Here is a 12,240-nt window from a genome sequence, read left to right as displayed (position 1 = left end):
GGACTTTCAGAGTGCAAAGTGAATATGCTTACCACTGCACCACTGCACCACCGTATCATATAATCATCATATAGAAAAATGTCCTATATTAGTTCAAATATTTGAATTCTTAAATAAATTTAAACAATCGGCTTTGAGGTCAGTCAGAAGTCACTAAGGAGTTGCACACGGAAGTGACGCCTTAGGCGAGGAAGTAAGAAACGTACTTACAAATGTTAGCAGGGATGTAGCATATTCTGGCCAAACCGAATCGCAAATGAGGAAAGTGGACTGAAGTGGGCTGTTTAGAAAGCAACACATTTGAAGAGTTATACACGGTGCTCCTGAACTAACTTTAAATGAAAGGTACATACGCCTGGGAAGTTTTTGAGGATTCTGAAACTAAAAAAAAATAAAAAATTCATGAATCGCGGTCAAAGTTCACATTTTTGGGTTTTTTAGGTGTTCCCGATTTTGCTTGAAATCGGCAAGTCTTATCAAAATGCGAGTTTAGAAAATGTTATAGCTGTGAAAATTCTCTATAAGATTGACATATAGAAGTTCTTAACACAGGGAACAATATCAATTGTTTTATTACACTGTGCTACATGAAAAATGTTCAAGCGTTCTGATGTATAATTTCTGTGTTGTTGGGTCCATGGACAACGAAAATACCAGTTAACAAATGGAAATACCAGATGACCACTATAACTATACCATTTTTTAAGTGATTTAAAAAAAATGATTGCTTGTTCGAAAGACATTCTTCTCCCATTTCACAATGGTCTCAAATCCAAATTTTCTGGCCAAAACTATTTCAACGTCCATTTTGTATTGAAATTAAATATTATTTATAATAAATGTGTACCAACAGCAATTCTTAGGTTTTACCGACCAAAATGACCAAAAACTGCCAAAATTTGTGGAGTCTAAACCAAAACATTGACTTATGTTAATAATTTTTGGTACGAAGGATTCATATCTTCCAAGAAGTCGACCTATTTTCAAAAAAAATTATACATACATGTTTTCTGCACTCTGAAACCCTTAAATATGAATTTTAAGGAAACTCGGTTGATAGATGTGGGTATTACCGTTCTATTTCAATTGGATACTACGTACAGTCACAACAGGTATTTACAAAAAATCTCCCATCTTAAAATAGAAAAATCCACTTTACTTAACTGTGGCAAATTTGAGCAAGATTTGACTTCTGAATTTATTAGTACAGACCGCCTGCTAGCTTCCAAGTTCGATTTGGAGATGGACAAATTTGGACATTTTTTTAAAGTTTAAATATATTTAAAAAATATTTGTAAAAAATGATTTCCAATATATATAAAAACATTGCTTTTAGTACGCTAATTTTACAAATTTCTTCGTTCTTTTTGTAAATATTATGAAAGTACTCACTAACAGCTTCCCGATTCATAATAACTTTGGTCCCACTTCTGTATATTTATGCAGCGACGCAATACAACACAAATTGTATATTTTACAGCACAAAGTCTGTTTTATTTTTACATAAAAAAGTGTCAACTTTGTGTCAACAAATACTAACGTTATTAACAAAAACTAATTATTTTCAGATGACTTGATGTGTTTTTTATTATTCTGTGCAAAAAAATTAAAATTTCGAAACTTCAAAAAAATAGATTTGGTCAAAAAATTCCTGCTTGAAACTATAGTGCATTTTAAAGAAAAAAAGAAATGATAGAAATTCATTGTGAAAAAAAGGTTTTGCTCGTTGAAATTTGAAAATCTCAGAAACCCCATTTTCACTACATTTACCATTATAAAGTAGAAACGAAGTGAACCACAGAAACCAAAAGGTATTTTCGAAAATTTTGCCTATTAGGGCGAAGATATTACTTTAAATAATTTCTCGTTGGAGTTGAGCTTTATGATAGAAGATTTTTGCAAGTGAAAAAAGGAAAGTCGATTTCTGTTAGTTTAAGCAGCTCATCAGACATATCGGCTGAAGTTATTGTAATACTGTAACTGTAATATTGTAATTGAGAGACTAAGCTTTGTTATCGAGTTTGTTTCCCATTCAACCTGCATGGTTTCCACGACAAACACTTTTACAAATTTCTGGAGAAAGAAAAATATTTCTCGGAAACTATAACAGACATTGTGTTCATTCTTTGTTTGTTAAGTAGTTAAGACAGACGGGTTGGAAAAAGGCAGGACTGTTGCCTTTTAGAAAATTACCGTAGCGTTTACACAAAGTAAGCTATTTTATTTTTCCTCAGGAACTAAATATTTCACTAAATTCCAATTTTAGTCGAATAGAACTTTTAGGAAACAATATGGAACGAGGTTTGGTATCCGCAGAAAGATACCCAAGTCTTCTCTTTCAGTCCATATATACATTTGTACCCATCACGCTTTTTTAATTTTATTAAAATTACATGGATAAAAGTGTGTGTGGACACATTTTTTTAAGTATATGACTTTTTATTTGAGTTTTATGTGAATATGCACATTTTGATCAAAAATAGTAAAAAACTCAAAAGTTTTACGTTGACTTCGAACTTCTCTGCAACTACTGAACCGAATATAGTCTTTTTATCTTACCAGTAAATTGTTTGTGTTATCTGTCAAACCAATAATAATTTTGACCAGGAAAAACGATTATGAACCACTGTGCGGCATCTATTGATTTCGTTTATTTTTAGTTCATATTTTATTATGACGAACACCAAATCAGTAGTGCGATTCTGTAACTTTTTTTTAATAACGAACCGACATCGGTAATTAACGAAAATATTCGGTTGAGTTAACGAATGTGCTATTCTGTAACTTTATGTTACCGATTGTATAAATCGGTAGCACATACCGACGAATATCGATAGAAAGACAATTTGTCAAAATTATATTTTAATATTTATTATTGTATTTTTAAGTTGAAATTGTTATTTCTTCGCAACTACAGCAGACAAAACGCGTAATGCAGAAAACATATTTTTTAAGTAATGTGCCTACAATGATTGTTTGCAAGTATCCCAACAATGCGTTTCCCAAGTGTAACTTCAACGTGAAGTTTGCATGTAAGTACTTCTTGGAGATAAACAATACATATGTACATATCATAGATTTTGGTGTTTTTTTTTTTCCAGAATATTTTGCATTAATCTCCACGTAAAGGGACCACAATGCAAAATATAGAATATCTCCGATGTATGTGTTTTAAGTGGACAGCAACTTGTCTTGTGGACAAACAAATCTGCCTGCAGTCTCAGGAAGTATACACCGTCTGTGTTGTAGTGAAAGAAGATTCATTATATATACTTGTATATGTTTAATAGATGTATGTAATCAGAATCGTTGCTCAAAAGGTAATGTGTGTGTGATATAAAAATATAAATGTAGAATCCTATATGTACGTATTTAAAGCGCTGTTTTATTTTTTTTCTAATTACAACGGTAGGGTCATATTTTGGATTGTGGCTTTGGCCCACATTAAGCAGAATTTATCATAGCGGAGAGTATGAAATGTTCGGACATGTGAACTAATACGCCATTTTTAGCATTCTTATTGTTAGTGATTGGGGCCACCGTGGTGCAATGGTTAGCACGTCCGCCTTGCACTCAGAAGGTCTGCGGTTCGAATCCCAGGCCAAGCAACATCAAATTTTCAACGGTGGCAAAATTCCCCCTCAGTAATGCTTGGCGACATTTCCTGAGTATATAAGCCATGAAAAACTTCTCTACAAGTGGTGTCGTAAGACACGCCGTTCGGACTCGGCAATAAAAAGTAGGTCCCATATCATTGAGCCAATATGAATCGGCGTGCACTCATTGATATGAGAGAAGTCTCCCTTGTCCCATCTGGGATGTTTGTGGAACAATTATATATATATATATTGTTAGTGATGCTAAGTTTATATATAAGATTACCACAGAACAAAGTAGGCACGGTGCTCTTGAAACAATTTTAAATGGAAGGTGCTTACACCTCGGAAGTTTTTGCGGATTCTGAAACTACAATGTTCATAGATGAGAACAATCAAAAAACAAAAAAAAAAAAATCGCCGGAGCGCTTTTTAAATAAATCGCGATTCAAGTTGACATTTTTAGGGGTTGTTTAGGTTTTCGCGATTTTGCTTAGAAACCGCATTTCCTTTCAAAATGGGAATAAAACAAATATTGTAGCTATGAAAATTCTCTACAAGATCGACCTTTATGGTATTTTCGTAGTTTTTACCATTTTTGAGATATAGAAGTTCAACTTGGGACAATGCACTGACTGTATCGCCCCTTATAAAACAATGTCATGTAGGGTGCGCCTTAACTAACTATTGATGAAAACCGCTTACACAGGGAAAGTTTTTGTGAATTCTGAATCAGCAGTGTTCATAGATGAGAAAAATCCAAAAACAAGAAAAAATCGCTGTAGGGATTTTTAAATAAATCTCGGTCAAAATTTACATTTTTAGGTGTTTTTTAGGGTTTTACGATTTTGCTTGAAACCCGCGAGTCCAATCGAAATGGAGCTAAAGAAAATGTTGTAGCTGTCAAAATTCTCTGGAGGATTGACGTTTATCATTTGTTCCCAGCTTGTACCATTTTTGAGATAAGGAAGCTCAGTTTACTTTTTTAGTTTTTTTTTTTTGTTAGGGTTTCGCGAATTTGCTTGAACACGGTAAGTCGTATCGACATGTGACCTGAGAAAATCTTAAAGCTGTGAAAATTGTCTACAAGACTGGCTTAAGTTACTTATCCTTAGTTGTAACATTTTTTTAGATATATAAGTTTAAGTTGGGAATTTGCAGTCATGACATTGTTTAATAAGGGGGCGATACAGAATTGAATTGAATTTGAATTGTCCCAATTTGAACTTCTATATCTCAAAAACGGTAAAACCGACGAGAATATCATAAAGGTCAATCTTGTAAAGAATTTTCATATCTACAACATTTGTTTTAGTCCCATTTTGATAGGAAATGTGGTTTCTAAGCAAAATCGCGAAAACCTAAACAACCCCTAAAATTTTCAACTTAAATCGCGATTTATTTAAAAAGCGCTCCGGCGATTTTTTTTGTTTTTTGATTGTTCTCATCTATAAACATTGTAGTTTCAGAATCCGCAAAAATTTCCGAGGTGTAAGCACCTTCCATTTAAAATTGTTTCAAGAGCACCGTGTAGGTTATAGGAACACTATACACGTTTTGGCCTCAATACGGCATTAAAGCCAACGAAAGCCTCCTAGAAAGATTATGTTAAGCGCATTGGTATAGGTCCTATATATAAAAGTGCCACACTTGAGTTCTTTTAAAACTTTAACGTTTTCCTTCTTTACAAATAAAGACAAATATTAGCGTAGCCTTGATATGTATTTATTTATCTTGTATAACCTTCTTATTACCATAACATATGTTCAAATAAAAACGCCTTTGTTAAGTGAAATCGGCTAAATATTGCAATCATGTACTGTCGTTAAGACTTAACGACTACTTTTTTTGTTTTTATTTGGAAATTTTGCCTATTAGGCGAAGGTCATTTTTTATTAATTTTTCAATTAATTTCTCGTTAGAGACGAGCTTACTGACCAACATGCTTTTTGAAAAAGGAAAGCCGACGATACGAACCCACACAATCACCACTGTGTGACATGCATGTTTCGCCTTTGGTTTAGGAAGGCTCCTCAGAAACATCGACTGTGGGGCGGCTTCGCTATCCTCTAACTTATTTCCTCTTTCAAATGCAAGTTGTTTTTTTTACAAAGTTTAATTTTTTGTTCAAATCTTTGTATGGCTTTCATGACAAACGCTTAGCGTAGCCTTTGAAAGTTATGAGTTTGGTTCTGAACACTAACACGCCGTGAAAACACTTTTTTCCATGTGTTTTTCAAGGACGTGGGTTCGAACCCCAGCCTGGCTCAAGCTAAATTTTTATTTTTATTTGGAAATTTTGCCTATTAGACGAAGGTCATTTTTTTTATTAATTTTTTAACTAATTTCTCGTTAGAGACGAGCTTACTGACCAAGATGTTTTTTGAAAAAGGAAAGCCGACGATACGAACCCACACAATCACCACTGTGTGACATGCATGTTTCGCCTTTGGTTTAGGAAGGCTCCTCAGACACATCGACTGTGGGGCGGCTTCGCTATCCTCTAACTTATTTCCTCTTTCAAATGCAAGTTGTTTTTTTACAAAGTTGAATTTTTTGTTCAAATCTTTGTATGGCTTTCATGACAAACGCTTAGCGTAGCCTTTGAAAGTTATGAGTTTGGTTCTGAACACTAACACGCCGTGACAACACTTTTTTCCATGTGTTTTTCAAGGACGTGGGTTCGAACCCCAGCCTGGCTCAAGCTGATTTTTATTTTTATTTGGAAATTTTGCCTATTAGGCGAAGGTCATTTTTTTTGGTTGTTAACTTAACAATAATTTTCGGTAATTAACGACAAAATTTACCGACAAAAACGTTAAAATTGGTTACAGAATAGCACTTACCGAAAATTATCGTTAACTACCGACATTCGTCGTTAATTCTGACATTAAGGAGTTACAGAATCGCACTACAGTTCATTTTCCAAAATAAAAAAAAAAAACGTTTAGATTTCATTACGAAATTACTTGGTAAGATAAGTACGGCGATTGGAAAAATAGCAAATTCGGAGGCCTTAAAATTATTTTTGACTTCGGATAACTTTTAAGTTTAAGTGGTTAAACTTCCTGTCCATAGGAACATAGGAAGTCCAATCTCAATAAGGAACAAATTTCACATCGGAAAAATATACTGCATATTTTAATATTTCATCTGGATCGAAGAACTACGAATATGTAAGCATTTTTAAATAAACGCCTTGTGAGAGGCATTCTTCTTTCTTATGTGTCGTTGGAATATTTTGAGGCTAATTATGTTTCTTTATGGATAATTGAGGAAGTTAAGACATAACATCAAACCTAAAGATATTAAAATTATTATTAGGTAATCACCATCATAGTCATAGAACGAAAATCTGGCTTTCACATTTAATGTATTACTTTCAACTCATTCATTAAGTTTAATATTGATCCTTAAAACTCTTGATGAGTTATAAGGCCATCCAAGTGATATGCCAATTTGTGATACTAAGTAAGAACAGTTTGGTTGCAGAAATGCGTACCAAGTTTTGCAATGCACTGTACATATTCAAACAAACATGTATGTAGCTGTATGAAGTTTTCTTTTCATTGGAACTACAGTTAACTCGACACTTCATATAAACGGTCTTCACCTTCACGGGAATTGGTTTGCAAATAGCGTTTCATGTTGTTATTGTTTAGCCACAAATTATTTGAAATTGCCACAGAATGCGAGGGCGTTTTAAGAATTGCAGTGTTTATGCTGTTTCGGTTTGGTTTACGTCTAGCAGCTCCTTCTGTTTTGCTGTTTAAACACCATTGCATATTGTCTAAGGTTATGTCTTTTTTCTGTTTTTTTTTTGCTGTGTCAGATTTAAGAGTCTAGACGGACAGACAGCGAAGGCGCAGACAGATACCGTAAATAATAAAAACAATTATGTGAGTAAATAATTCAATTCGATGTGAATGACTAACGACGATCAGATCTTGTTTTTCACACACATACAACCATACCAACACCTAAGTATTCGTCTGTACCACGTTCACTCATTCCGATTGGTAAGCAAAAACGATCGTTTATCGATTTGATTTGGGTTTGGGATTGTGGCATAGCTGGAGACTTTTTAAGGTCGTCTGTGAGTCTGTTATTGGGTTCTGTAAATTGTGTGCAAGAATATTTGCGCAACATTGTATTTGTTTATACAATTTTCAGAAGCGTGTTACTCGAGATTATGCAGACAGAAACGAGAGTCAGCAACCTTTTGAAAAATAACGTCTGCAGTACATTGCCATGAATGAATGGAAGGAAATAACAATATTTTGATCTATATTTACTATCACAGTTGCTGTTGTGGAATATTTCGACATCGAAATCAGATACATATGTACATTAAAATGTATGGGTGGATACATACCCACAGCCCTCGGAGTCGCCGAAGTGTCAAACTACGGCCAATGTTGTTCCAGAATTTTAGGGAAGTTAAACCATCAGGATATACCGTTAAATGATGCCTGTACAGTAATGTGGAGATATGCTTGTAATATTTTGAGGTGAACCTATACCCACAGTTTTTTGGTGATAAGTTTTTTAATCATTGTGAGTCCTAAATGTCAAAATACAGCCAATTTAGCCAGAAGATATGCTAAAGTGTTTAGAATACCGAGGATCAAGTGGTAACGATATATGGAGCCTATATTACAAAAGTTGACATATGCCCACAATTTTACATCTAATTCGGCCAAACTTCAACTTACATACTTAATATCGGTATACTTATATCAAAACGCCGGCCACAACTTTTGGCGTTTTAAACCATTATAAGGCACATTTTGGACGTATGAAATTGTACATTATTGCTACAACCAAAAAAAAAAAAGCACCAGTACCATATTATCCTGATAACGAAAATGTGTTTTTGATTTCGATTTGGTGAAAAAGTTCCAGTATTGACAATGTTTTCTCACCGCTAGATAATAGGTATTTTGTGAGATTATAGTTTAATTTTGAAAATTGTAAATATATGGCTATGTTTGGGCATATAACGATACCACCTTTGAGTTATTTTAAAGGAACATTTATCACTTTTTTACTAAAGTGGATATTACGAGGGCTACGTATTTTGGATTTTTAATGCATAGAAAATCTTCAATATGCTACCGAGTTAACATATTTTGACATTTTACACTGGAGGACTGAATTTGGTATTTCGGATTCTCATTGGACAAAAACAACGAGGTTTTATATATACGTTTTTTGGATCAAATGGGAAACATTTAAGGGGTTAGACCTTTCAACCCTTTGTTTTTTCTTTTTTTAGGTCACCCTAACGTATTTGGGGATTTCTGAATGAAATCGGAAACTTTTTCAAGATGAGGTTATTGATTTCCTTTATTTTTTGCTGTGGTGATGCTGCTCATTAGCAAAACATTTTAGTATATTTTCAGATTTTTTTTGACTAACGGTTCCAGAGATATCGCGCCTTGTAAAAGTCAAATTCTGTAAAAACTACATGCAAAAAATACTCATAACTTCTTTAATATTGGTCCAATTTGAAAACATCTTTTTTGTATGTTTTGTTGTTTTATCAGCTATTAAATAAAAAATAGCAAAAAAATTGCACAGTAAGCTTGGATGCTATGTTCGCGATTTAATATTTAAAATCAATTTTTAAAGACGTTCGACCCCTTCGATTTTCTTTAAATTTATTTGTATTAAACTACGTTCAATTACAAACATTTTAAGTCATATGTGGTAATTAGGTTCGGACGATTACTATTTTTTCTGAATTTTTTTTAAATTTTCAGTTCAATTTTGCCTTTATACCTTTGTGCAAAATTTATTATTTTATTAAAAGAATTAAAAGTTTCATTTATAAATAGTTGTTTCGATTTTATATTTATGAATTTATCTCAAACATCTTAAAAACTGCGCCATTTTTCGTTTTTGAAAATGCATCAGCGAAAATTTCATTAAAGCCCACTCTTCATTTTTTTCTATTTTTTATGATAAATATATAATATATAATGATAAATATGTACGCTTAGCTTCAAAAATACAGGAAATACAAATTCTGTACAAAGGTATTAAGGAAAAATTGTATTGACAAATTTTAAAAAATTCAGAAAAAATAGTAATTGTCCAAACCCCATTACCACATAGGACTTAAAATTTTTGTAATTGAACGTAGTTTAATACAAAAAATTTAAAGAAAATCGAAGGGGTCGAACATCTTTAAAAATTGATTTTAAATATTAAATCGCGAAAATAGCACCCAAGCCCACTGTGCAATTGCTATTATCTGTTTAATAGCTGATAAAACAATAAAACATACAAAAAAAGATTTTTTCAAATTGGACCAATATTAAAGAAGTTATGAGTATTTCTTTGCATGTAGTTTTTACAGGATTCGACTTTTTCAAGGCGCGACATCTCTGGAATCGTTAGTCAAAAAATCTGAAAATATACTAAAATATTTTGCTAATGAGCAGCAACACCACAGCAAAAAATAAAGGAAATCAAAACCTCACCTTGAAAAAGTGTCAGGTTTCATTCAGAAATCCCCATATGCATAAAGCACAAATGAAAGACAACACTACTGCGTATGATTTTTATTATAATCTTCGTAAATAAAAACAAGCATACGCCGTGGAGTTCAATAAAAAATATGTAGTACCCAATAAATCCATTACTGTAGAATGGTCTTTATACTCTTTCATACGGGCAAAATGTGCCTGATCGAAATAATGGTTTGAGAGTATGTTTGGACGACATCCGTTTCAGACAATTTGGAGTTGATTTAGCCATGTCCGTCCGTCTATCTGGTTGGAGCGCACGATAACTCTCGAACAGATCAACCGATTGGGCCCAAAATTTGGCCTTCTTAATATTTTGTCCAAACTTAGTTTATATGAGGATCGGTCATATCGGTCCACTCCTTCGGGTACATACCCCACAAAAGTTCAAGAATGTTCGGAAAAATTGTGCGCACGATAACTCTTGAAGGGATTAACCGATTTGATCCACACATTGGCCATCGTGAAATTTCTACCAGACTCTATCGGTCCACTCTTTCGGGTACCTCCCGCACAACTTGTATTCACTGCCCCCTTTCAATGTACATACACGTTTATTCAGGGGCAAGTCCATACATCCTGGGAAAATAGCCCTAAAGGTGTAAAAATCCCTATGGCGCCATGTGTAGTGGATGCAACGCACGATAACTCGCCAACGGATAAACCAATGTGGCAGTCGTAATATTTTGCGTAAATTTAAATCAAGTTCTAAGTTTGGGTACCTCCCCCACAACAGTTCAACATTTTTTCCTAACATTGAGTGCACGATAACTGGTCCACAATTTTCACATCGTTATATTTCTACGAGACATACATTAGGTTATAATATGGAGTATATATGTCAACTTCTTCAGGTACCTCCCATTCAAAATTTCGCAAAAGTGCAGTTTCTTGCAACGGGTTGCCCTCAAGGCCCCTATTACGATGGTACACGTTTTTGAGTGGCAAGTCCATATTAGTTGGGAAACTGACCCAAAAGCTGTACAAAACCCCTACATCCAGGAAGTGTAGTGGCAGGTGCGCACGACAACTCTCGAACCGGTCCACACTTTCCATATCGTAATATTTCTTTGCATATTAAATAAAATTAGAAAATATTCGCTAAAATGATCGCGCAATATCTCATAAACGGAGCAACCGATTTTGTCCAAACTTTGAATCTCGATAGATTGTGTCCAAACTTAGTTCAAATGTGCACCCTTGCACCACCCACATAAATGTTCAACATTTTTGTTTAAATGCGGTTAAGGGTCTATTCGAGGATCCTTTGGAAATTTTTACCGATGGTACTCCTAGTGTCCCTGTTTACAGTGGACAAGTCAATGTTTCCTGATGTAATGGCCCAAAGGTCTAAATTATGTGGTGACCAACTGAAATGACTGGTTGACGCGATATCTATCGAGAGGAATGACTCCCAAAATAAGATCTACTTCAAAAATGGAATATGTCAGTCGATGCTTTTATTTACCTCCCCTGCAAAACTTTTGAATTTTAATCCAAATCCCTACTTCTGCCGGTAAATTCATACGCCCAAAATTCTGAGCCGACTTATACTGTTTAACTTGTTATTGTTTCTTTCCGTTTTCGAAAATTTACATAGTTTCTATTTTCGTAGTAATAAATAGTTATATTGGTTGGTATTTTCTAAGCAGTTTCGAATATTGTTTTTGTTTTTTAATGTGTGTTTCCACACTTCCACCACTATAACTTAACCATTTGTTAATCGATTTTAAAAATATATGGCTTGTTTGAAAGATAATATTCTAAACAGAAATACAGTATAGCCTCGATAATTCGTACACTTGTTTATCTTGACAACGCGTTAATACGGACACTGAAATTATTTACACTATAATTCGGACACCCAAATTTTTTTTACCTCGATAATTCGTACACTCATATACTCGTAGCAAAACCCTTCAAAATAAAATCTGACAGTATTGTTATAAGGTTGCTCTACCAAAAAGAAAAAAACAAAGACCGACGAGTATATTTACAATTTCCGAATTTGACTTATTTACTCAATGAGACGGAAGTAGCAAATTACCGTAATTGTTGTCCAATAACACTGTTTGTATTTTTTTGAATCATGGAAACTTAACCATGTTCCG

At 33.8% G+C, this 12,240-nt stretch overlaps 1 protein-coding gene across 7 annotated transcripts in view; it reads right to left on the bottom strand.

Moving 5' to 3' along the window:
* Fs (Follistatin) overlaps positions 1–12,240 on the bottom strand; it is a 178,480-nt gene that overhangs the window by 128,298 nt on the left and 37,942 nt on the right. Inside the window, exon 1 of one of the 7 annotated variants that reach the window (XM_073992959.1) lies at positions 211–301. The exons of the other annotated variants lie outside the window; for them this stretch is intronic. The gene's annotated coding sequence lies outside the window, so the exon portion shown is untranslated. Of the gene's footprint in view, positions 1–210; positions 302–12,240 lie in introns of those variants that run through there. 7 annotated transcript variants of the gene reach the window in all.

This window comes from Musca autumnalis, unplaced genomic scaffold (genome assembly GCF_047663935.1).
Source record: "Musca autumnalis isolate F117 unplaced genomic scaffold, ASM4766393v1 scaffold_5, whole genome shotgun sequence".
Lineage (NCBI taxonomy): Eukaryota > Metazoa > Arthropoda > Insecta > Diptera > Muscidae > Musca > Musca autumnalis.
This window is presented reverse-complemented; position numbering and strand designations above follow the sequence as displayed.